The sequence below is a fragment of the Mustela erminea genome, chromosome 6, assembly GCF_009829155.1.
Source record: "Mustela erminea isolate mMusErm1 chromosome 6, mMusErm1.Pri, whole genome shotgun sequence".
Taxonomy (NCBI): domain Eukaryota; kingdom Metazoa; phylum Chordata; class Mammalia; order Carnivora; family Mustelidae; genus Mustela; species Mustela erminea.
Window position 1 is genome coordinate 23,145,575 of NC_045619.1, and position 25,218 is coordinate 23,170,792.

General features: G+C 39.7%; 1 long non-coding RNA gene across 3 annotated transcripts in view; it reads right to left on the reverse strand.

Annotated features, from left to right (window-relative positions):
• Nucleotides 1–1,089: 1,089 nt before the first annotated feature.
• The window catches only part of LOC116592978, a 98,288-nt gene continuing 74,159 nt past the window's right edge, over nucleotides 1,090–25,218 (reverse strand). For 2 of the 3 annotated variants that reach the window (XR_004286683.1, XR_004286681.1), the window contains exons 9-12: nucleotides 11,050–11,257; nucleotides 2,865–3,087; nucleotides 2,363–2,525; nucleotides 1,090–2,262 (exon numbers count right to left, since the gene is read on the reverse strand). This is a non-coding gene — a long non-coding RNA (uncharacterized LOC116592978). The remainder of the gene's footprint in view (nucleotides 2,263–2,362; nucleotides 2,526–2,864; nucleotides 3,088–11,049; nucleotides 11,258–25,218) is intronic. The other variant, XR_004286682.1, reaches the window with a different exon arrangement.

Here is a 25,218-nt window from a genome sequence, read left to right on the forward strand (position 1 = left end):
GCCCTTTGCTTTTTAAAAAAGTATTGTATTCTTCAAATTCAAATAAAAGAAACAAGAACTGGAATTTCTCATGAGGAGTAAGCTCTAGGCAAGAGATTTCCACCAGGAGGTTACTCTAATGAAATCTTGGTTTATGTGAATCACAGGGAGGAGACTGGAAATAGTTAAATGAAAGGAAGTGCATACATAAATTCAATTATCATGCATGAAACATGCAAATGATTCAAGCACTGCATCTGAAACTCTACTTTATATTCATTAATCTCAGGTTGCACTTTTGAAGGAGAAAGACATGCTAATTGGGTCCAGATTAATGCACTCCCAAACCTCTCCAATTTGTTTTTAGGTGAGGGTTAAATGATATGTATTAAAATAAACACAGCTGTTCGTCTGCCTCCACCTTCCACCTCCCCCACTCCACCTCTACCTCTGCCCCCAGCTGCCTCCCCCCCTTACCTCACCCACCCAGCTGCCTCCCCTCCCTGCCACAGCCCACTCCAGCTGCCTCCCCTCCCCCACCACAGGCCCATCCCAGGAAGCTCCCCTCCCCACCCCCACACACCTCTCTTCCTATAGGGAAGGAATTTAAAAGCCCCTAACTTCTTCCTTTAGAAAAGATACTAAATGAACCAGCTTCAACTTAGCCTTTTCTACACTTTCCCTTTCCCTGCAACCCAGCAACCTGCAGAAAGAACATCACATCCTGAGGATGCCGAACTGTGGCATCGAGAATGTGCCCAGATGGGCAAGCTGCCTAGCGTTTCCACGGACAGCGGGTTCCTTCTATGAGTCTGGGCCTGAGTCCTTGGACCAGTATGTACTGAAGGGTAGTTTCGGAGTGTCCTGGCATGTCCTTGCTTGAAGCCAAAGTTGCTGCCGGCTGACATGGTGATCCTGTGACTTGGTTATGTGGGAAACTAGAGAATTGAGAGAAAACTTGGGGTTTTTGTTTGCTGCTCTTCCACTGTGGCTCCCTGGGCTGGCAGAAACCGGCATAAAGCAGAGGGCCCTCAAAAGCTCTTTGGAAAGGATCCCCTGCTTTCCCTCTTCTTCCTCCTCCCTGGCAAAATTATCCTTAAAAGAAGAACATTATTTACATATTTACTTATTTATTTATGTTTGTTTATTTTGATTTCTTGGAAACATTCTTTTGGGACACAAAGAAATAACATGTTTTGGGGGAAATCGTATCTCGTGAGTCATGACGCTTTTAAAACAGTGAAACAGACAAAATCTTTTTTCTTGGTTTCTTGGACCTGGTCTTTAGAAAAATAAGACAAAAGAAGAGGAGCTATGGCCTCCCGGGAGCAGACTTGGGCACAGAGCGGGGATGGAAGGGTTCGCTCGAAGGAACAGGCACTAAGGAGTTAAACCAGGCCCAGTGGGGGGCCGGGGTGGGGGTGGGGGAAGAAGCCTTCAAACTAATTTCACAGTGAAAGTGATGTTTAATTTGAATCACGCTTTTCCCAAAGGGAAAAGGTTGGTCTCATCACTGGGCTCCTATCCTCTCCCCTTTTCCCTTCATATGAATTGAAAATTCAGATTGACCATTAATCATGATGTGACACGTTCTTTTTTTCCTGGTCCAAAAATCAAAGGAAAGCCTGGGAGAACCTCTGAGAACGCACGGGCTGGCCAAACCCCCCAGCCTACGTGCACAACAGAGAGATGACAAGAACAAGGGCACACACACACACACACACACACACACACACACAGAGACACAGACAGAAGTACAGGACTGGCACTCAACAGCAAGACACACGGACACGCACAGCGATTAACAGCCAGCGTGCTCCGGAGAGCCTTGCCGCCTAAAATTGATTTTTGCACATTTGCAAATGTAAATCGAGTCACAGTAAATAACAACAAAGATGAGGCCGGAATTAAATCTGTCAACGTCCTGACGAATGCTCTGAGCACTCTTTAGTGAGGAAAGACACTTAGGATCGTCAACGCTCCTAAAAGAGAAAATGATTATACGCTAACCAAACCCTAAGTACAAGCTAAAGATATTCACTTCATGAAGCCATTCCTCAACTAGCCCCTTGGCACTTGCTGGAATTATTCGCAGCACGAGCTCTACTTTCTCATTTTCTGCGGACTCCATGTGGGTAATTTCTTTCTCCTGATTAAAAGTGAGCTTGGCAGATCCTTCAAAGCGTGGCTTTAGGTGTGGCGGGGCTGGAGCGCATCCTTTGTCTAAGGCAGGTCGCTAATAATTCATCAGTGGACGGGCAGGCCGGGGGAATAGTCACACACCTAAAATGATTTTTTTTTAAAGGCAAACTTTATAGATATCTTCATATAAACATATTTTTATACGGAAACATGCAGCCAACAGATGAAATGAACTGTTTACCTTGGAAAAGAATAGGCAGGCTTTTCTCTTCCAAATAATCACTCCGGCCTTTCTGAATGTCATCCAAAAGCGATTCTGCCTCCTTCGACTTATCCAGCATCTGAGGCTGGGAGATAACCCTCGTAGCACTGGCCTCCTTCCCCAGCCGTTCATTATTAGCCTCCTGGTGGGTGAGATAGAATACAGTGGATGTAATAACCGTACTTCACACAACAGGCTCGCTCTCTCTTTTAAATTGAAAATCCCCTTATTACAAAACAAGGGGTGTTCTTTTTCTTCTACCTTTAAGTAGGACTGCCACATTCATTGCTTTCTACAAAAACGCAGCTGCTTTTTAAGCTACAGATAAATAGAATCTGCTAGGCGGTAATTCGACTCAGTCTGAATGCATTATTTTCTAAGACACTTTGGCGAGGGGCTTTTTATTATAAACTGGAATGAACAAGGAAAGTCCTTTTCTCTTCTAATTATGGATGTGTTTTGTTCCCTACTATTAACCTACAATGTCAGATTGATCTTCTTCTTCATCCTCCTCTTCTCTTTTCTGCAGCCAGTTCAATAATCAACATATTTCCTTTTTTTCTGGAAAATTAGAGGGCTGATGATTAAGTCTCCATGAACTCCAGTGACAAAAATGAAAATAGCACGAGGGACAGGCAAAGGCTGTAACCACAAGACAATGAAGGGGCCCTCTGATGTCCAAGGTGATGAATCCTGTTTTGACCCTGAAAGTTAAGATAAAAGGGATTTACATGTTCATTTCATTTTAATTAATGTGATTTTAATAAAATTAAGCTTTCCAGGCATTTGCATAAAGCCGATCTTATTATACTCATTCACGTAGAAAGGAAGATGTAATAAGAGGGTAACAGTTCCACATACAGTGCCCAAACTCCTGTGTTCCTTGTTTACTTGTTCATTACGTGTGATAGTTGGTAATTTTATCAGGCATCCCTCGCTTCTGGAAGCAATGCAGTGAAGAATTAAATTGAGAGGAAACACTGAGATAAAACGTATTTAATTTGAATTTCTGCGGACTTTGCTTTAACTCCAAGGATAAACACTGAGAAAAATGGGCGCGTTCCTAGTAATATTAAAGGCAGTCTGGAAACTACACTAGCCTAGGTGTTGGCTTAATTTTGATCCCTATGTTGATATTTCTGACTTTAATATTACCATAGACCATGGTGGCTATGCTCTATGTCTATATGGATACATCGCCTAGCCAATGGGAAGAAATCCCACGGGGTATCAGTGGGGTTCCAATTAAGGAAAGATAAACACTGCTGCAACCTGGACAGAAAGTGGAGATTGCCAGTATATCACAGAAGCACAGGCAGGTGCCCACAACTAAATCTATAGATTTAAAGCCGATGCCATCAGCTCCCTTCCTTCATCAGTGATGGAAAGCCAAGTGTTGGAGATGAACCGTGTGTGGCAGATAGTTTCAGAACAAGTTCTCCTTGTTTAGATTATTTTGAGTTTATTTCCAGTAAGGATGATAATGGGAATCGAAGGGGACCTGTGCACACATAAAGGCTTTCATGGAAGAATTCTGTGCTGTGATCCCATGCATATTCAAGAGACCTCAGAGAGACAGAGAGACAGAGGGAGGGAGGAGGGAGAGGTGACTTGAAATCATCTTTCCATCTAAAGCCACACCGTGGCCTCTCCTGTGTAGTTCTGTTTGAAATTTTTAAAGGGGGTACTTATTACAAGTGAGATGCAGTCCAAATTTTCAGAGCACCCACTGTGGGAAGAGATATATTTGCAGCGAGCGGTGGTGAGGGATCTTTGAGAGTCTACTGCCCTGCTGAAGATTTGAGTCTGTTTTCTGTCTTCTGATATGCCTGGGAACAAAGGAGCCCCAACAGGATGCCAGCCTCAGTCTCTGTGACTCCTTGAGGCTGTGGCAATAGAAGCAGCCCAGTTTACCTGGAATAAATAACCAAGCCCCTTCACTGAGAAACAAATTAGAGTATATTAGTTATCGCTGTAAGAGTGAAATTGAATCCCCGGGCATCGACATCTCCATTGAGCCAAGGCCGCAATACCACACCGGCTTCGGCAATCGGGGATGTTTATTTTTGTAATATTGATACGTGAGGCAAATAGAAGAAGCGACCTTCATGAAAGGAGTTCAGTCCTGATTTAGAAACATAATATTCGCAGAAATCGGTTTTGCTGGCTTACTCACAAAAAATATCTTTGTGCCTCTGCTCCCCTCAATCCATTCTTTCTCCCTGGTAAATCATTAGCTCAGATGAAAGACAGATTCGGCCGGGCTGAATGTGAACTTGTCAGGACAGCATATAATCACCATCCTCTGCCATCTGTATGATTGTTTCAGGGTAATCAAAATTACCTTGTGTGAAGATAATATAAGCCACGAGAGGCAGAACTCTTGGCCCTTATTAAACTTTCAAAATCATTAGGTAAGTAGCTCCACCGAAAGTGACTCTGTGGCTAAGGAGAGAAGAAGGTCTGCCTGTTGCTGGAGACACCGTAGGATGGTGCTTCTAACAATGTGGTCTCCCTTGATTCTCTCTTGGAGAAGAAAAAGGAGGAGAAGCCAAGTGAGAAAGGAGGAGGTGACTGAGGAGTTGGAAAGAGGAAGAGGAAAACATTCCAAAGCCCACTGGTTACAAGTGAGTTATTTCCTTCCTTTTCACATAAAAATGATTCTCTTTGCACAATGCCCCTGCCCCTCAACGTAGACTCAGTTTCAACCATTTTAAGCATCACTTTGTGCCCCAGTAAACTGGTAAATTGAGAAAAGCTGGGCCCGTCTTACTGGGCTCCTCAGACAATGAAGCGTGTGGTTTTGGGTTGCCTAAGACGCACCCAGGAAATAGCACTTACCCAACCAGGAACAGCCATTCCTACTCATGGCACTGCTAATCAGCCTTTCATTCCCCTGGTGCCTCTCCACCTGGGAATTCCTCATTCATTCTCCAATCCTGCCCCAAATTCTCCGAATACCCAGCAAAACAAAACAACCCATGGCAGGTGGACCCTTGCTCCGCCTCTTTCCTTTCTTCCACAAATTCAAATCACTTTACTCTTGCAGTGGAAGGGCTGGACACTGATTTTGTTTTACCTCCAGATCCTGCTGGGTAGGAAAGATCTGAGAAATGGGAAAGAGGAGGTGCTCAATGTGCAAAAATCCAAACCCACAGACCAAGCCACTCCCTATTCTGAGAGGGTTCATGGGTATAGCCAAGTTGGCCATGCACTAAGACAGGAGGTCCCCAGGGAGAACTTAGAATCCATTTGATTTTGGAGTTGTTGTCCCCCAGCCCCAAATTCAAGTTAGTGAGCACGCCTTGCACACCCCACCCATGGTTGAGCCCCACCCATGGTTGTGTGACATGCACAGGCACACCTGCATGAACAGCTCTCATGAGTACCCCCTGTCAAGAATAGGAACAGACCTGCTCCAGGACATCACCTAGAAGTCTTCATTCTGCCCCAGCTGGGGATAAAAACACTGATCCTGAATTGCCAAGAGTAGATAAATCTGGTTTTGCAAAACTGCCAAATATCTCAAGTTTACTAAACAAAATAGCAGCTAACTACTCTTGGGTTGTAAAGGGACATTAGGACAATTGTCCCTCTCAAGGTCAACGTCTACTATCAAGATGGGCTGAATTTCCTAAAATAAAAATAGCAACTTCAGAAAACACTCATATCTTTTTTTACTTTTCTTTTTTCTTTTTCTTTTTTTTTATTTTTAAGTAGGCTCCACACCCAGCATGGATCCCAACACGGGGTTTGAACTCACAACTCTGAGATCAGGACCAGAGCTGAGATCGAGAGTCAGGCACTTAACCAACTGAGCCACTCGGGCGCCCCAAAGACATTTATACTCTTAAGCATACTCCACACGATTCTTTTTAACTTTCACCAACTCCATTATTTTTTTTTAAATGAAAAAGTAAAAAGGCTCTTATGAAGATGAACTTTTGCAGAGGTATACTCACTTCCTTTTAAGAAAATAGGACATTGCTGCGAGTGAGAAAAATGCCCGCTCTTCCTCCTCTTCCCTCTAAACCTATTTTCTGAAGAGTTGTTTGAAATGATCTCATTTCTATAAAGCCAAATATCTTCCAATGATCAAACTTGACAATTACTGTGCAAGCAAACACAGACTCTTAGAAGGGCAACTTCAAAAAGATTTCTTCCTGCTGATGGCTGTTTGCCCATGAACAGAGAGGCTCCAGAAAGATGCTCCAAGCTCCACTGACCACAGGAACTTCCAGCCAAGATTCTAATCATCGCTGCACAAGGCAGTGCGAAGGCGATGAATGGGAGCAACAGAACACAGTATGCGTTGAATCTGGTGTGTCCTACAAATGAGGAAAACACCGATATCACCCCAGAATCGCATTCAGCACAGAGATGCTCTCAATATGAAAAGGAAGACAAGCTTTTTAACTCCTTGTCAAGGCTTCCTGACATCCACCACTTTCATGAGGTCAAGAAATGTGTCCCCAGCTTGTTTTCTGTTCTCCTTCAGGGAACACGATGAAGAATAGGGCCGCCCAGCTGCCTTTTAGCAAGTCACACTTGGATGACTCCCATCCTTACGGGGCTGGGGGGAGGGGTGGTGTTGGAGGAGAATGTGTCCACTGCATTTGGACTCACAGAATAAAAAAAATCAAAAATCGATTTAACACAAAAGAAATTCACATATATTTGCCTCTTTAATATTCTGCAAAGTGCCTGTGATACAGTTAAGTTGAAAAAGTTTTACATAATGAAGATTACTGAGGCATAAATCACACAGGTAAAAACTGAGATGTAAGACAGAGATGAAACCTACAAGCTAATTAAATTCAACAAGGGCTTCTGAAAAGAAAACATGCCCACTACACTTCCCATGCCAATATTTTGTTTTTCAAGGGGCTATAAGTGCAGAGTTGTCAAAGTTGTAAATTCTGCGGTGTGATCCTTTAGCAAAACCTGAGTGGGGGGCCGGGTTGGGGGGAAGATTAGTTGCATGGATTTCTGTGCTGAATGGATGCCAGAGCCAAGATGCAAAGAACAGATAAGTTGGAGATTCGGAGGAACTAAATTTGAAGCCAGCCAGTAAAACGGATTGAACCTTATTACCTCTAGTCACTGAGAAATTCCCGAGACAGTTGGATGCAATTTGAAAAGGTCAGAAAAATATTTCCTGCACAGCATTACTGCTTCATGGTTTAAGGGTGTACGTTTGTGAGATGCCAGCTCTAATCATTTTTATTGACTTTGCTTTCCAGAGACAGACGGACAGTCTGGGAAGCAAGACCACTAGATAAGAGAAAGGCAATCTTATAAATGAGAATCTCTCTTATTTTGCTCTCTCACTTGTGACTGTGAACAATCCCAAATCTCGCCTATTTGAGGAGAAATCACACCAACTTCACAGAAGAATGACAGAATGCAAAGAAAATCTAGGAAGGTATTGCTCTAATTTTAGTAAAATGATCTCTCTTCCTTGCTGTTTATTTAGCCTCTACTATATGCTAAGCACTGAAAGGTAAAGGATGCTGCACTTTAATCCAAGTATGAATGATTAAAATGAAACACCGTAAAATACACCACGGTGTGGATGTTAATTTATTGTCGGCATTTCCTTTGAGGGCTGGCTTCATGAAAGAGGGAAATCCACAGGAAACAGTAAGAAGTAAATGAAATATGTAACTATATACTCAAGATATATTAGAACCATTCCAAATACAAAGAAAAAAAGATTTGTCATTTGGCTTTAAAAGCAGCTTGTACGCAGTAAGAACCTTTGTTAGCAAATACATTCGCAGGTCTTTTTTGGGGGGCAGGCCGAAGTCAAAACTCAGTTTTCAATACATAATGGCATGATCTCTTCTAGTCCTGCAAAGGTTTAATTAACATCTGACTTTTCTGTCTGCAAGGACCATGTGTTTCAGGGGCAAACACAAGACAATTTACTTTTCTTTTGTTTGGCAGTGAGGCTAAAACTTTTTAATGGCCTATAGACCCAACTGCATGCTTTCTTACGATGTTCTGCCTCCATGAAGATGACCTGGCAGCTCACGAGGGCTTTTCAACCAGCAAGATGGCTTTTCTTATAGAAAGCCTTTGTTCTGATCCATGGCACGCCTTGCAAAATACAGGAGTTTCAAGCTGTACACCATAATCAACATGCCACCACTACCAGCAACACACAAAGCCAATCACGAAATGGCTTTTCATAATCTCAGTTACCCCAAAGACAAGAGAAAACCCAGCTCATGAGTGGGACATCTGAATTCTCGGCAGGGAGGATTAAATGTCTCTCTTCCAAGAGAACATTTTTTTTTTCTCTATTTTACCTGAATCTATCTGGTATTGGTTAGATATAAGCAGTAAAATTTGGTGGACTTCAATTTTTTTTCACCTTGTGTGACATCATAGATTTAACCACAGAACGTGTCTATGGACACTATGATGGTTCAGAGGCTTCCAGGGAATCACAGTTAAAACTCGAGTTTTTCCACATCTTCATTTCCTGGGCCCTGTGTTACTAGCAGAAAAAGTATCTCATGTGTGCCTCTTTTGGTTTCCACTATCTGAGTTCTCCCAGAGGGAAATTTTGAGCATTTCTCCCAACCATTAATATCATTAATCATGACCATAATAACAATCCTTAAAGTAGTATCACTAGTAAAAATAATGATAATGGAAGTAGTGACCGTTAGTTGAGCATTTACTAGGTATGGGCACCATGCAAATTTATGATCTCATTTCATCGTCTCAGCTAACTTAAATAAAATAAGTAAGGTTTTTTTTTTTCTTCCCATATTAACTACAAGGAGAATGAGGCTCAAGAAGATAGGAAAGTCATCTGGGTCAGAAAACTAGAAGGCATTCCCATGGGACTCAGCTCCAGGCTTCTCTGATTGTAGTCCCGATTATTCAAAGCTGTGTGCTTTGCATCATGTCCCCTGAGCATGGCTGGACCCAGGAGTCCCGCTCCTCACAGATCACAGCATCTCTGAAGCTGTGTTGAACCAAATTTCATTGCTAATATGGACTGAGTCACGCCCACCAAACACTGGCTGAGAGTCCACACAATGCAGCCACCTTCTAGAGCTACTGGCTAACAGCTGTTGGTAGATGTCTTTCCTGTCCTTATGGAGTTTAGTACCTGAAGGGAAGAACACACTCATGGCAGCCTCCTTCATCAGTTGGCATGGTTCACCCACCCTTAATACATTTTGGAGTCTAATGGTACACAAATTGCTTTTCTATTTGAACTGTCTTTGAATTGTGTTCCAAGAAGAGCAAGAAGAGAAAGTTTCTTCTTAGCTGGGGCTGCATTAAGGTTGAATGTGTTCATTCAATGAATCCTTCTTTGAACACATTTTAAAAAGGGTAGATGAAGATGAGTAGCCATTTTGTGTAGTCACGGGCAGATAAGCAGACTGAGAAGAAAAGAATGACGGGTCACAAAGGCTTAGCACATAAACTACTGCAAGTCTTTTATCGCAACGGAATGTATGTACCAGCTTCCAACAAACTGTTGGCATGCCTTTAATTGGAGATCAGTTATTCTAACCAATTCACCAAACGTATCCCCAGCCCCGATTCTACCTGTGTGTGGAGAGGTGATGACTGTACGTGTTGAAATGCTGGATGGCCGTCCTATCACATGCTGTCCAGGCACCTGTCTACACCTGTCCGTATAGTAGTAGGCGCCCACAGAGCCCCTCCTGTCTGGAGGGGAGCCTCGTATACTTGTCAGGCTCCCTTTCAGAGGAGACCTTTCTTCCCACCCTGAAAGGAGACTCTCCTCCTGACAAAGCTGTCTTGGAGCTCTCGAGAGGCACTAACAGGAGCCAAGAGGAGAAACAGCGGCAGCTGGGCGGCACTTCTGACAGAATGAAGTCATTGTGGAGGTCCTCCAAGTGAAAGCATTTAGAAACTAGAACTGAAATTAGGTGCAGCTACAGAGAAGTGGAGAGAGGAGCGGGTGAAGAGGAGGCTGGCACATAAAATAACTGGAGTCTGGAGGCCGAGCCCCCCAACGCTCCTGATGCTTTGCAGAGCGGGCAGACAACAATACAGAGAAGTGTGGGTCTTCTACTCTTTGCACCCCTAGTGCTCGGGGACGAAAGGCATCTAGTTCTTAACCAAGGGAGGAATGTAAAAGACCCTCCGAAGTGATCTAAGTTTTAGTACCTCATGGCGAGAAGTCACTTTTTAACCCTTGGTTATCTTCCAAAGAAGATGCCCGAAAAAATGTTTTTAAGACAGGTTAATTGGCTAATGTCTTATGGTTGGTTGGTTGGTTTTTTAATTGTAACCTACTCTCAAAGTACAACAACAACAACAAAAGTCTCTGTAAAGAAAAAGCTGGAAGAAAACGTCAGGCTAGCTTATTGTACGAAATTCCTCTTTTACCAGATTCTTCCTGGGAGCAGAAACTCAGCTTTAGGCGTTCATACCATTAGAATTAACGTTCTAGCAATGATGCTAAGAAATGATGACATACATTTAAAATATGGTATTTTTAGCAGTAGAAACAGTTACACCTCAGACTCCAAGAAAATGAAAACAGCCTTTCCTTTCTCAGCTCTGGATCAAACATAACAATTTAGCAATTTTTAAAAACCCATTATTAGACTTTTATTTTGATTATTCTTCCAACACTTCAATGTCACAATGTTAAGTGCTTTGTGTACCTGGCTGTCCTTCTCAAGAGGATTCTGGTAGCATGAGAACCCGAATGTTATCCAGGTCCGTTTTCTTTGAATTATAGGAATCTCCAGAGTGTATTCCTTCCTACATTGGGAGATAGCATGGCTTAAATTTTTCTGAATAATTTTCAAAATCAAATTTGAAAGTTTTCATGAGAGATGATCCTCCCCGGTGGGTGAGATGAAGCATAACCTAAGGGGAAAACATGAAAATAATTAGCATAAGATATATTAGCATATAGATGCCTTTGAAATAATAAACAGCTGAAAACCAAAATGCTTATTCTCAAAAGAAAGTTATAAGAAAATATGAAATTAGTATACACTTCTCACATGACAACCTCAGCCTGAAAGCCTGAAACCGAATATTCTCATTCAGTGAAGGGTGGGGTGGCCAGGGAAATGGAGAAAAAACCCCAAACCACCTTTCCTACATTCTTGTTTTCTTCATCATTGTCACATCAATTTTCTCTCTTTACTCTTAACTCCATGCTACCCCTTTTCTGTTTTAGACAGAAAAAAAAAGGTAGGAAAACAAGGGTCTTCCTTACACCACTTCTAAGAGAAGAAACACCGAGTAGACAGATCCAATGTTTTTTCTCTCTTTTCTTCCCCCTCTCCTTTAGCTAACCTTCTATCCTTCCCTAGATGGCATAAGAAATGCTAGGCTTGGCAATTCAATTATCAAGAGCACTGAGGAGCTTCAGATGAAAGGGGACAGGACTTAGCGCTTGCTAACCGTGAACCATAAACATCACTGATCATTTTTCCATTTTGAGTTAGTATGGCCTCTCAAGATAGTGAGCTTGCATACGTGCTGTGAAAAGAAGAATACGGTCTTTGAAAATGTGACCCTCACTCAAAAATCTGATCTCGGTAACCTTGAAAAAATTCATCAACCACAATTAGCTTCAGGGGCAACTGGGTGGCTTAGTTGGTTAAGCGTCTGACTTTTGGTTTTGGCTCAAGGTCATGATTTTGGGGTCCTGATACTGAGCCTGGCATGGGGCCATGCTCAGCACAGAGTTTGCTTATCCTTCTCCTTCTACTCCTCCCCCTACACACACTCTCTCTCATACGTAAATAATTTTTTTTTTAAATGTAAAGAAAACCCCCACAATTAACTTCATATTTCTCTTTCTACAAAAGAGCAGTTGTGTTGTCTCATTTCCAGAGAACTGTGACGAGTAGAGGTTATATAATGATGACCTGGAATACAGTAGTGGTTCAGTGACGGTAGGTCCATTCTTTCCTCAATGGCTTTAGTGAAAACTCCATACATTTTTGAATTTTGGGATTTGGTAAGCCTACTTTCCCACTCCCAATTAGCATGTATGTAGATGAGCGTATAGGCTAAAGACATTTATTAATGTCTTGAAATAATGATATTTTGTTCTGGGTCCACGGGATCCAACTGGGTCCACGGGATATTTTAAAAGTATCTGATACGGGTGAATTCCCTGAAGAAGCCCCTTGACCATCAAAATAGTCAGTGTCCCCATATCTGGACCATCTACATGATTTCAGTTCTTTCAATATTTAGTTATTTTAATGGCTGTCTGTACAGCACTTAGAATGCTACGAACAGGTTCTTTGCCAATAATATCCTTTGATTTTCTCAATTTGTTTTCAACTTTGAACTTTTGAGTGATGCTAATTACTTAACAAATGTTGTGTGTGTTGGTCTCTTGGCATATAAAATGGGAAGGAAAGCTTCATTTACAAAATATGGAATTCTGTAGAGATTTTTACAAAATATGGAATTCTGTAGAGATTTGAAACTCTAACTTAGTTTAAGTCACTTCATTCTCTTTCTGTGGAGGACAGATCTGGAACTTACCCTTTTTGTTATCTAATACCGGCTTCTATGTCAACAGTTACAAGTCCAGCAAAAAATACCCATTGATTTCTTGAATGTTTATATTCCTTCATCAATACTTAGGATACTGCTGACATACAGTATTGAGATTGGGATGGCAAAACCACCTCATGTTTTTTTTTTTTTTTTTTGGTCTTTTTTTGGTTTTGTTTTGACAAATATACTACCTAGTTAAGTTTGTGAGAAGCATTTTGCTCAGAACATTTTGGATGCTTTGCATGAACACACACTATCCTCTGTTTACTTTCACCTGCTTAGACTTACCTGACTGACCATACATCTTCAGGCAGACATTATTTGCAGGACATTCCTGCTGAATGTCCTTTAATCCTTATCATTTTTCTCCACTCCGGTCTAATGGAGACCCAGCTTACTGCCCTCGAGGGCCAGTTTAAAAAAAGAAAATGTTTACAAAGACCCACCCCCGGTAAATAAATGAAAAGCTAGTTTTCTTTGGCTTTCGGGATTTGAAAATATTTTGATTGCCTGCATGCTCTCTGAGAATGGTTCCTCTGGCTATGAACGAAAAGGGCCTGTTTCACAAATCAAATAAATACATATGTATACAGAAGGTATTCTCAACGGTCTGCCAGTCATACTCTGGTAAGGTAAAACATGTTCTCTTCTGCAATTTGAAAAGGATTTGAGACTCAACCAATTTGTTCCTGAAGGATATTTTGACTTCTTATGGGGGGTGGGGGTGGGGAGCTTGTTTTAATGCTAATGATGTGCAAATGTGTTTGTTCTATGTTGTTTTCAAAGTTTAAAACCATTCCAGGTGAGTAGTGGGAAATGGGCAGGCCAGTCTTCCTGAAAACTCTAAAATCTTTTTCTGTTTTATTGATACATTTTCAAATCGTTCTTCCCGAAGTTTCTGCTTTCAGAGCTAGAGTTCTGTTAAGGCTTGATAACATGAAAGCAAACCTTCCAAGTCAACTTCCATTGGTTATTTTTTTCAGGTGGTAGACTTTTCATTTGTTTCATACATGGTCAAAATATTTTTTCTTCACTTCCACCACAACAAAATAGTCAAAATCACAAAATGTACTTTGACGCTAACATTTCCTTGACTGAAAACATAGGTGGGAAGATTAAATCTCCTGCCAACACACAAGCATACTCTTCAAATATTCTCCATGACTAGGAATATAAGTCGGCAGAAACAGTACTATTCATCTACCTTGGATATAAGCCCTTCAAGGATGAAGATCTGGGGTACATGATAGAAAAGCAACAATGATTAGCTGATAATAACGACTGAGGTGTTATCTCCTTCAGCTCTACTTAAATCATCCTCTTCCATTTCCTACTTTCTCTTGCCCAGCAGTGACTAAGCACTCACACTGCACCCACAGACAATCCTTCCTGTTAACTGGGATGTTTTGTCACCGGCTGAACCGGTGTTTCATAAGAAACTGGCATATTCCCATTTCTCCTCCCATCTGACAACACAAATAATTTATAAAAATCCATGCCTCATTTATCCCTTCTTCATAAAACTGTTAGACATATTTATGTGGCATCATGGTAACACCACAGTATTAGACATATTAATGAAAAGACCCATTCATCCCTAGAATTTTTTCCTCATCAAATTCCATGACCTGAGCAACCAAGATGACTGTAAGTAGGTAAATGGCTAAATAGATGTGGTATATCCAGATAATGGAATATTATTCAGTGCTAAAAAGAAATAAGTTACTAAGCCATGAAAAGACAAGGAGGGACCTCCAATGCAGATTATTAATTGAAAGAAGCCAATCTGAAAGAGTGTATACTGTTAGATTCCAACCGTATGAAGCTATCGAAAAGGCAAACTACAGATACAGAAATGAAGTCGGTGTTTGCCAAAGGTGGTATGAGGAGGGGAAGAGGTGACTAGGCAGAGCATAGAGCCTAGAGGATTTACGGTGCAATGCAACCATTAGAGACATGGATATATGTAATTATATGTTTGTCCAAACCCACAAAATGTACCTCACCAAGAGTGAAGCCTAAGTTAAGTATGGACTTTGGGTGATTATGGTGTGTCAATGTATGTTCATCCTTGGTAAAAACCATGTGCCATTCTAGTGATATTGATAGTGAGGGAGGCTATGCACGAGTAGGGCAGGGGGGTATATGGGATATCTCTGCGCTTCCCTCTCAATTTTGTTATAAGCTGTTAAGTGCTTTTAAAAAAATAAGTCTTTTTTAAAAATGCCACAATCTTCTATATTTCTGGCCTTGTCATATTTGAGTTCTGATAAAATAGCAAATATTCTTGGCTCCATACCCTGATTACCTGCTTGCTTTTCTGTCTGCTAGAAGAGATTGGGGGCAACTGGAAGCCAGTGTCTGAGAACCCTTTCCACAGCCACCATCTAGAGAGATACAGGAGAGAATGTTTACATTCCTTAAAGTCAGCCTCAATCACTGATTAGTTCAAAAATATTTTTTCTAAAATCTGCTCTCTGAAGGTGGGACATGCCTGCAGGTGTAATTAAATATTCTTTGTGGTACTAATGATTGAATAGATTTCCCATTTATTCACTATGATGTGCAATCTGAGAATTGGAGTCTGAATCTTAGATCTGTCCCACACTAGCAATATGATTTGTCTCCCCTGTACTTGCAATGTCAACCACAGAGGGCTGTGAGAAGAAAACATAAGGGGAAGTGCCCTACAAATTGGGAAGTGTGCAGTAAATATTGTGTTTTGTTGAGATATGGTTATCATCATGATGATGATAACTGTTACATGAGGTCCAGCCGATTTTATAATATATGAAAAAGAAGATATGAGGAACCATACTAGATTCAGTATGATGATTAAGTCCGAGAATGTAATTTAATAGAAACATATGATTTTGTTTATCTGACCCAGAATGGGAAAGATCATGAGCTCATCCAAAAGTTATTGTGTAAAATTAAATTCTCCAAGTTTCTTTCAATGTATTTGAATATCTTTATAGGGAATTGATGCCTAATAAGAGATGCCATTTATTGGGGTTTGTTACCATATGCTTCTTATGGTTAAACATTTTGTGTGAATCATCTTGTTCAGGTAGTAGGGCAGGAACTGATATATTCTACCATATTAGGTAATACCAAGAATGTATAACATATAAGTGCATATTATATAAAAAGAATGGATAGAGTTATGTAAGCCCCAATAAGGCTATTTCATTTTTTGAATGGGATTTCATGGAACTGATAAATTCAAGAGAAGGGAGGTAGGAGGACAGATTTGGGCACCTGGACTGAATGGAAGGGGTATCAGAAAAATGAAGTGGTAAGATAATATGGCTGTATGGGTGAACAACAGGAGAGGTTTCAGGGGAATGTACAGGTCATGAACAAAATTCCCAATTCTTGTGAGGATATGGTCCCTCTTGCAATAGAACACTGCTCCCCCACTATACAAATTATCCCTGAAAACTATGCCATTCTCCTGAACATTTATTGGTCACTGTATTCTATATGCAGTGACCAATAAATACACTGCATTCTATATACTGTCCACTCTGACTTCTGGCACTCACCCGGGACAAAGCCTACACCACCCTGGGAGGTCTGGGCTGAGGTACAGAAACTAATCTTCAACGTTAATTTAACCAACCTTAATTGTGCAGACATATTTGTTGCTGAAAGTTCTATAATATATTTCAATTTCAGAGCTAAATTTGAATATTCTGTTGTCATGTGCATCAGTGAGAATAAAACTTGAGTAAACATTGAGTAAGCCAAGGTAGAATCCACAATACCAACTTTCCATTTAGCTTGAAAATATGTTTTGGGGCTTGTTAACACAGTATTTTAACAAGCACAAAAACTCAGAGTATTTATTTACAGCATTTATCATCATTTTTCCTTTCCACAGAAGAGCAAGTAGATGGGCAAACTCGATGGAGAGAATAATACGAAGTCGGAGATGTGACTGCCTTTCCAGATTTCTACTTCTTAGAGTAAAATGGGCTTCCTAGTCCTTGCACCACTGGGTTGCACTGAGCAGCATATTTAAGAATAACACAGAAATAACTGTGGTTGTAGATTTTTTGCTAATTGAAAGGATAGATAGATTCCTGGAAGACTTACTTTCAAACCCCGAAAGTAGCCTTTGATCACACATGAGATATAGAAAAACAGCCTGGTGGGCTTGAATCTTGGCTCTGTCACATGAGAGTCTCTGTGCTTCAGACTCCCTTCCAGAAAATAGAGAGAGTAACAGCCTCCACACCAAAGGTCTTTGTGAGTGCTCAGACTAGTACCTGGAGCAGAGCAAACACTGTGTGAGTGATAGACATGACCGTGACCATCAGCCCCATTATTCACAATGATCTGTTCATCATTTCAGAGACAAAAGATAACCTTCATGTCATGTAGGCTTTTAGCACAAGGGGAGATTAAATACCATTTCACTATCTCAGCGATAGCCAATTTATTCATTATCATATATAGAGTGCTTACAATGTGCCAAGCACTACAGTATTAAACAAGGCAGAAAAACTCCTTCTCCTTATATAATTTCCATTCGGGGGGATGGTAGACAATAAAAAAAAAATTAATAATATAATGTCTGCACTATGGACTATGTAGAAAACTACAGTGATGCCTGGGTGTCTCAGTGGGTTAAGCCTCTACCTTTGGCTCAGGTCATGATATCAGGGTCCTGGGATCAAGCCCCGCATCAGGCTCGCTGCTCAGTAGGGACCCTGCTTCCACCCTCTCTCTGGTGCCTCTCTGCCTACTTGTGATCTCTCTCTCTGTCAAATAAATAAAAAAAACTCTTAAAAAAAAAAAAAAGAAAGAAAACTACATAGTTTGTAAAACTACATAGTCTGCGCTACAGAGAAAACTAAAGGAAGGTAGAGAAATGTGGGGTGACCTTTACTCTGTCCCCACGTTCACTGTGTTTGACACACAGCTCACCACAGTCCCTGCTTTTCCTCAGAGAGGAATTCTCAGGCTGACATTCTAGGTAACTGCTTCACTGAAATCTCAACCATTTGGCTGCAACAAAAATAATCCAGCATATGAACGCATCCAGATAGACATATGTACACTGGTTTTCTGAAATGTAATGTGTATGTAATTTCCCGAATGGCTGGTTGTCACATCCATCTGGTCTTATTTCCATAGCACTTGAATGCACCACGAGGATATAAACCCTAAAAGCTAGAAAACAGAATTTAAATACCCAAACACATACGAGGTGTGTTTTCAAAAGCAGCAGACAAGCGAGCACTGTGGTATCTTCATTAACTTCTCTGCCACAGCTGAGAGTAGCTGAGACTCAGCACAAAGGCCATCGAACATGAAAGACATTCCACGGCCAGACCTCATTAAGTGGGCTTAAGACAAGCCTGACGAGCTAATGACAAAAATCTAGTTTGGAATTTCTGGACATAAGAACCCTGAAAAAGTCCAAATACACCAACACTCTACCATGCCTGCTATCTCAAAAAGGCAACAACCCAGCCTCCATTGGGTCCACGTAGTTCATGAATCAAAGCCCAGGGAAGGATGTTGTCCTCTTCAACCACACTTAATAAGAAATTGTGTTCTTTGTGTTTTTAGGTTTGGGCTCTGGTCCTATTTAAACTGCACAGATGTTGAAGGCTCCTAAATTAACAGTGGTCTCCAGGGAGATGCTCATCAGGCTACACATACCGACAAAGGCATGGTTAGAATTCAGACACCACACTGCTCAGAAAATATTTCTGGTACCGTTTCCCCTCTCTCGAAAAGACCTTTCCTATTTCTACTTTCTGTCAGCACTGGTGGAGTCTGGACCATGTTAGACTGTACCTCCTTAAATGCCATGTAGAATTCTCGAGTTGCTTTTGGTGTGCGTGTCTGTCTATTCCAACTATTTTTACATCCCTTGAATGAAGGAACACACCCTTGGTGAAATGACAGCACTTGCGTGTGCCCCACACAGTGGGAAATGCCTTACAGATACTGTTAACTCCCATAACTATCTTATTATGATCAACTTAATTTTAAAGACAAGCAAGTGAAGAGTCAAATAGTTTGCCCCCCACCACTAACTGGTGGAGAACCAATGATCTACACCCAGGCCATCTGATTTCAGAGACCACATTGTATTCCACCACCCATGCAGGGAGGAATAAATGTTTGTTGAATGAATACATAAACAAATGCATGTATTACTTAATATCTTAGAATTAAAGGAGGAAGAATCTGCCACTTGAACTATATCCTATTGCAATAGGAAGTACATAATACATGCAATAGTAGGTACATAATGACAAGATAGTTATTTGAAGTCCTTGAGACTTCGTGTCTTATCCTCTCTACGTTCCTACAGTATATTTTGGGATACCTCACAAACACAAGGTATTGTGAAATATTCGTGGAATCAGTGAAATAGTTTAACCCAACATAACAAGTAACATATGAATGAGATGATTTCCTTGGGGTCATTTTTCCATTTCCTGTTACCAGCTCCTTATATGAAGGAAGAACAGATTTTTCTAAAATCTGGCTCCGGGTGCTAATTTCATAAGAAATCCCTACATATGTACCCATGTTTCCACCTCTGGGCTCTTGGCCAGGCCTGAAAGAGACCTAAATTCCTGGTCCCAGCTTTTCAAAATATAGCTCACCTCATTTCTACAAAAGTCCTAGTAGTAAGGATGGAAATAGTAATCTTTAACTATTGTGAACAAGGCAATGAGTCAGAATATCTTAACACATGTTTACTGAGGAGAAACAAATTCCACTCCACCTGTCAAAACATGGATAATGTCCTGGATTTCACAATATACGCATCCTCAGCCCTATATTTAAATACGGTAATATTTACATAGGATGTTACTCTGCTAATGTTGCATGGAGAAACAGCATTAATAGCTTCTTTTTCCTGAACAGTCCAGAAAAATTCTCTGAGTGTATTCTGAACCTTCATTGCTTCCCTGTCCCTCACTGTAGCAGGTGATTCTGGGAAAGTTCTTTAACATCTCTGCCTATATCATTTATAAAGAAAAATATAATGTCACTTGTCCTATCTCATTATTGTGAAGATCACATACGATCATGTGTACAGAATTGCTTCTGAGCCATGAAATGTTACATAGCTGTAAGACATTATATGAACAGAAGGAATATATGTTTGTGTATAACACGCCTTGAGAAGACAGGTGTTTAATTTCATTCTTATGTAAATGATATGTGTATGTATATAAACACACATGCACATATATACACCCAGGACAAAATGGGTTTGTATGTATACTGGCGGGAAATTTGAATCACTTTGCTGCATAAGACTTTAAGAGTTAATGAATGTCACAATAAGAAAATTTCTCTAATAATTTCTGTTGGTTTTTGCTGCAGAGCTATCGTGTTTTATTAAATAATTATATCTATTTATTAAGTGCCAACTTGATGATATGCATTAAGTTAATATGTTTATATACATTGTGTGGTTTATTCATTGTAACACCACTCTAGATATGTATTATTATCTCTCTGTTGCATATGGGTAAACTAAGGCCCAAAAAGAATTAAGAAATGCCCCCCAAGGCCACATTGCTGGCAAATGACAGAGGCAAAATCTTCAGGTCTTCCTATTTACAAAACTTTGCTTACCAGGTCAAATCTTATTCATCTGAAATTTGCATTAATTCAAGTGTAGCATATGCTATGCTTATCCGAGAGCAAATTCAAATGAATTCTGTTCTTTGTAAAATATTAGGGTTCCTTTGACCAAACATGAACTGATCAAAAACATGCAATTTTCTAAAAATAACCAGGAGCTTTAACTTTTTAATTTTTTTTTTAATTTTTTTAACGTATCTTCAGAGGGTTTACAACGGCTGGGCCAGGAAATACACAATATCCTATAATTTAGGTTACTGAGCTATAAATGGGGTTAATGGCCATGACTTGGACCCACTGGTACCCACAGTTCACTCCAGGCATCCAGCAGGTGCTCCCACTGTGTGCATACCACTTCTCATGTCCTACAGCTATGCAAGGTACAGGGGAAGGTTTAACAAGAAGCAAAAGAGAACCTTCAAGGAGTCTACAGTCTAACCCTTTGAAAAGAAACCAGCATACACGAAGCACTCAAAGAGTCAAATTAATCTTAGAATACATTAGCAATACTTAGAAGTAATAAAACTAAATCAAAATTTCTTCAAAGGATTAAGTCTCTCAGCCTTTAACTCAGTCTGACCTGCTTCCCCCACATGCCAATTAGAGTTCAAAGAAAAGATTCATACACTTCATTTACAGATCTATTGAACCTTGGGCACAAGTGATAAATCCTTAATAAGTCAGAAAGATAGCTATATTTATTCTTAAAATTAACTAATTTGCACACTGAGGTTAAGTGATTTGCCTAAAGACAATTCATTGCAATGTCTGATAACACTCCGTAACTCCATTTTACATTTCACATCACTGACCTGGTTTCCCATTTTAAGGTTACTGTGTAGAAATGCTAACACATAGTCAACAAAGATTATGGAAGAGATTCTGACACCAAGTAAGTTCACATCTGCACAAAGAGACAAGACAAACAAACAAACAAACAAAAACTTTTACTAAAATATATAGGGAATCTCATGATGAGCAAAGAGTGCCCCAGACATCACTGATAATAGCAGAGATGGATGAGCTTGGCAGGGAGAACTTTCCTTCTTCTCTCTGCTCTGAAAGAGGACTTAGGTTTATTCAGAAGTCGCTTTACTGAGTGTAACAGCATGGCAGTAAGCACATTCACAATCAAACTGGTTGAGGGACGTTAGTGTCTACATTCAACCCTTCATTTAGGTGATTTTATGAAAGTATGTATACACACACACATCCACACACCCATATTTTGGTTCTTTAACAATGAACTCCCTGAGACTACCCACAGAACATGTGGCAAACTACATTTAGCTGCTGGGAAACAAAATAATCCCAAGTTCTCAAGAAGAAATATTTCCAGAATAAAGGAATTTTATATGAGGCATTTTTGAAAAGGCAAATGCCAAAATGATAATTTAAGGCAAGACAATTTTAAAGGTGACTTTTTAAAGCATGCTATTAAATAACCATAATTGTAATACACATAAATTTTATTTAAAAAAAATACTGGGGTGAGCTTCATTGATTAGACAGCAAATGGCAATGCTATGTTACAACTAACTGGTGTTAATACAGAAAATGGAAGATCAATGGTCCAAGCAGGACTTATGTCCCTTTCTCAACTTTGATTTAGGCTATTTTGAGGACTTCATGGTATCTGGGGCCAGTTCACTGTACTTTAAAATTTCTATAGCCAAAATGTAACAAGAGTAGAGTCATTTCCACAAATTCCTTATTTTCAGTACTAGATTTGATTGTAATTTTGCTGGATCTAAACCTATCTTCGAGAACCCAAATGACACAAAACTTTGGGAATAGAAATTAGCATAATGGAAATAATTTGATTTTTGGTAATTATAATTCTCACTTAAACCTAAATTAAATATGCCAAACTATAATTATGTTCAAATTTGCATCATGAAAATTATCCCCATTTTGCTCATGGCATCTTAAAATACCTAATAAGGGATCTTAAACTCTTAAGTTTGAGTCAAGAGGCCTTATTTTCAAGCCTTTGGGAAGAAGAGACTTCTTATGTATTAAGCACAGTTATTCAGCCCCTTGGGAAAGGGAGGACGGGTCCATTATTCTTCACGATTTGATGTGTAGGATTTGTACTATAATCTTTGGGTACCTCGAAGCTACCTTGCCATTAATGAGCCCTGAGTGCCACAGCAGATGGTAAAAGATTAATGCTTTCTTTGGAGAGAAACTTTAAGCAAAGCAGGTCATGCTTTAGGACACAGGTAATCGGAATCAAAGACATAGTAAGAGCTGTAATACTTAAAATCTGGGCACTTCAAAATAAGCATGACTTTGCGACCCATTTTTAAATGATCGAAGATGAGAGACAACGTGAAGGCACTGAGAACTTACCTTCCAGTACTGCAAAGTGCTCAGGGATTCCTAAGCACTTTGATCCCTATGATCAAAATATTATTAAAAAAAAATATTATTATTACTATTATTTATTTGGGATGCAAAAAGAAAACACCCCTAAAATACTGCTCACTGGAAGCTGTCTGTTTAACCTTTCTACTACTGGATTTCATTAAATTAACCAGTTGATGTGATTAAATTTGCAAGGTCTTCTATTTATCTTCATCTTTGGGACAGCGGGTGGATGTAATCTGGGAATATATTGGTCAAGAAATAGATGAGTCTGGATGTGCAGGGCTGGCTGGCACACTGTCAAAGCACACGATGAGTTTCTTAGAAAAAAAACACATGAAATATCGCCGGTTGAGTAAAATATTCACATTAATACGGGAATAAAGAAGAAGAACCCTGGCTGACATCCCATCTGTTCTTATGAATTAAATTTAGAAATCATATGTAATATAGACATTTCTGTCTGAATATCATAAAACCCTGACACATCTAGGCTTTCATTAGAAAGCTCCACGATGTGACTTGAATAACAATCTGTCTTAGCTAATTAGTATTTTCAGTTTAGCATATTCACTTCCAGACATATTGCTGTTTGCACATGGTAATTTAGGTAAACAGATACCATCCACAGCTGCATCAATTAACACTGCTAATCAAAACTGAATTCAGGTAATTAGGCACATTTATGCAAAAAAATGTGTAATTTTGGAGAAAAGCTAGATTCTTCAGTAATATGTCAATAAGTTAAAAAAATCTCCCTTTGCTTATGAAGATGAAGAATGAGAGGAGAGAAATCATCATTAATATATACATCATGCAGACAGAGTCAAAATTCCTAAATTAAATCTCAAACTTTAATTGGCCTGTATTTTCAGAAATTGGATCATATTTTTCATAAATGTTTCTCTCAATGTTTCCACATAGAGAAGTTGATTCACATCTGCCTAAGGGTTTAATCATCATCAAGCAGGACTCAAATGGTTAATGAATTCTCAAGTATTTATATACTTAGAAGATGTTGGTCAAACTTGTTCTTCCATCTTGCTTAGCATCTCTTAAGGAAGATGCTCTCGTTTTCTTATACACTTTACTGTTCTCTGCTACAAAGGACTTTTATTTACAGTTAGAATCACAAGAGTAATTTCTAACTTTCCTGCAAATACTCTTACACCCCTCCCCTGATTCTACACAATGCCTTCTAGTTGCCTTTTCATTCATTTTCAAAATGAATATTGTGAATCATTTTTCTTATTTTCCTATAATCATCAACCCATCTGATAATTTTGATTATTCTAGTCAGTTCAGAAAAACTAGTTTAGCTGTTGGTAAGTTAGCAGTAACCAGTAACTAACAATTCAGGTGGGAAGGAAATTGACAGGTTTGAGCATTAAAGTCAAAGTAAAGAAAAAAATTGGGTCATTCTCAAAAGAATTCTATAGTAGATATGGGAATCCATCCTTCATCTATCATCTATCTCAATTTCCCTTTTCTCTTTTCCAACTCTGAAACTTAGATTTCTTTCTTAGTGCAAACCCCAGGACTTTATAAGGAAATATTGAATTCAATGTCCTTAACTTTATTTTGATGGTAATAATCGTGATCCAGTTTGACAAACATTCCCTTGGTACCTACCATGTCTCAGGCACTCTCCTATGCCCTTGTGGGCAGAAACAGAGATGTCTTTAGGTCTATCACACCCCTCTGAGCCAAGCTCTGAGGGTTCACAGACCAAAAGAATCAACTTTTAAAAAGTGGACCAACTCTCCAACTGAAAATTGATCGTCAATTCCAAACTTTTAGAACCTCCTATGCTAATTTTGCAAAGGTTTACTTTTTGTTTAACCCATGCTAACTCTTTTGTTCTCGTAATGAATTAGGAAATGAGGACAATAATTGTTTCTGCCAGAGGAGCGTGATGGCTTTCTCTCACATTACAGTAACCCCATACAATATCATATATATATATATAGATATATATATATATATATATCTATATATATATATATCAAGATTTTTTTCACATATTCACTTAAACTCATTTGGTATAAGCAACTGGGCAATTCCCAATGGGAGAGCAATCTGACAGACTGGGCTCATATGCAGTTTCAGGAGGAGGGATCATAAAAACATGGAGGCACATTTATCAAGGGTTGTTAAACTGCTTAGCCAATGACAGTGTGTGAGGCGAGGTGGGGATACCTCTGACTCTCACTGGGTTCAACAGAATTATTTACAAATTTCAAATGAAAGACAGTTAATTACAAACATTTTAAAGGCAATTTTTTTAAAGAAGAGCTTAT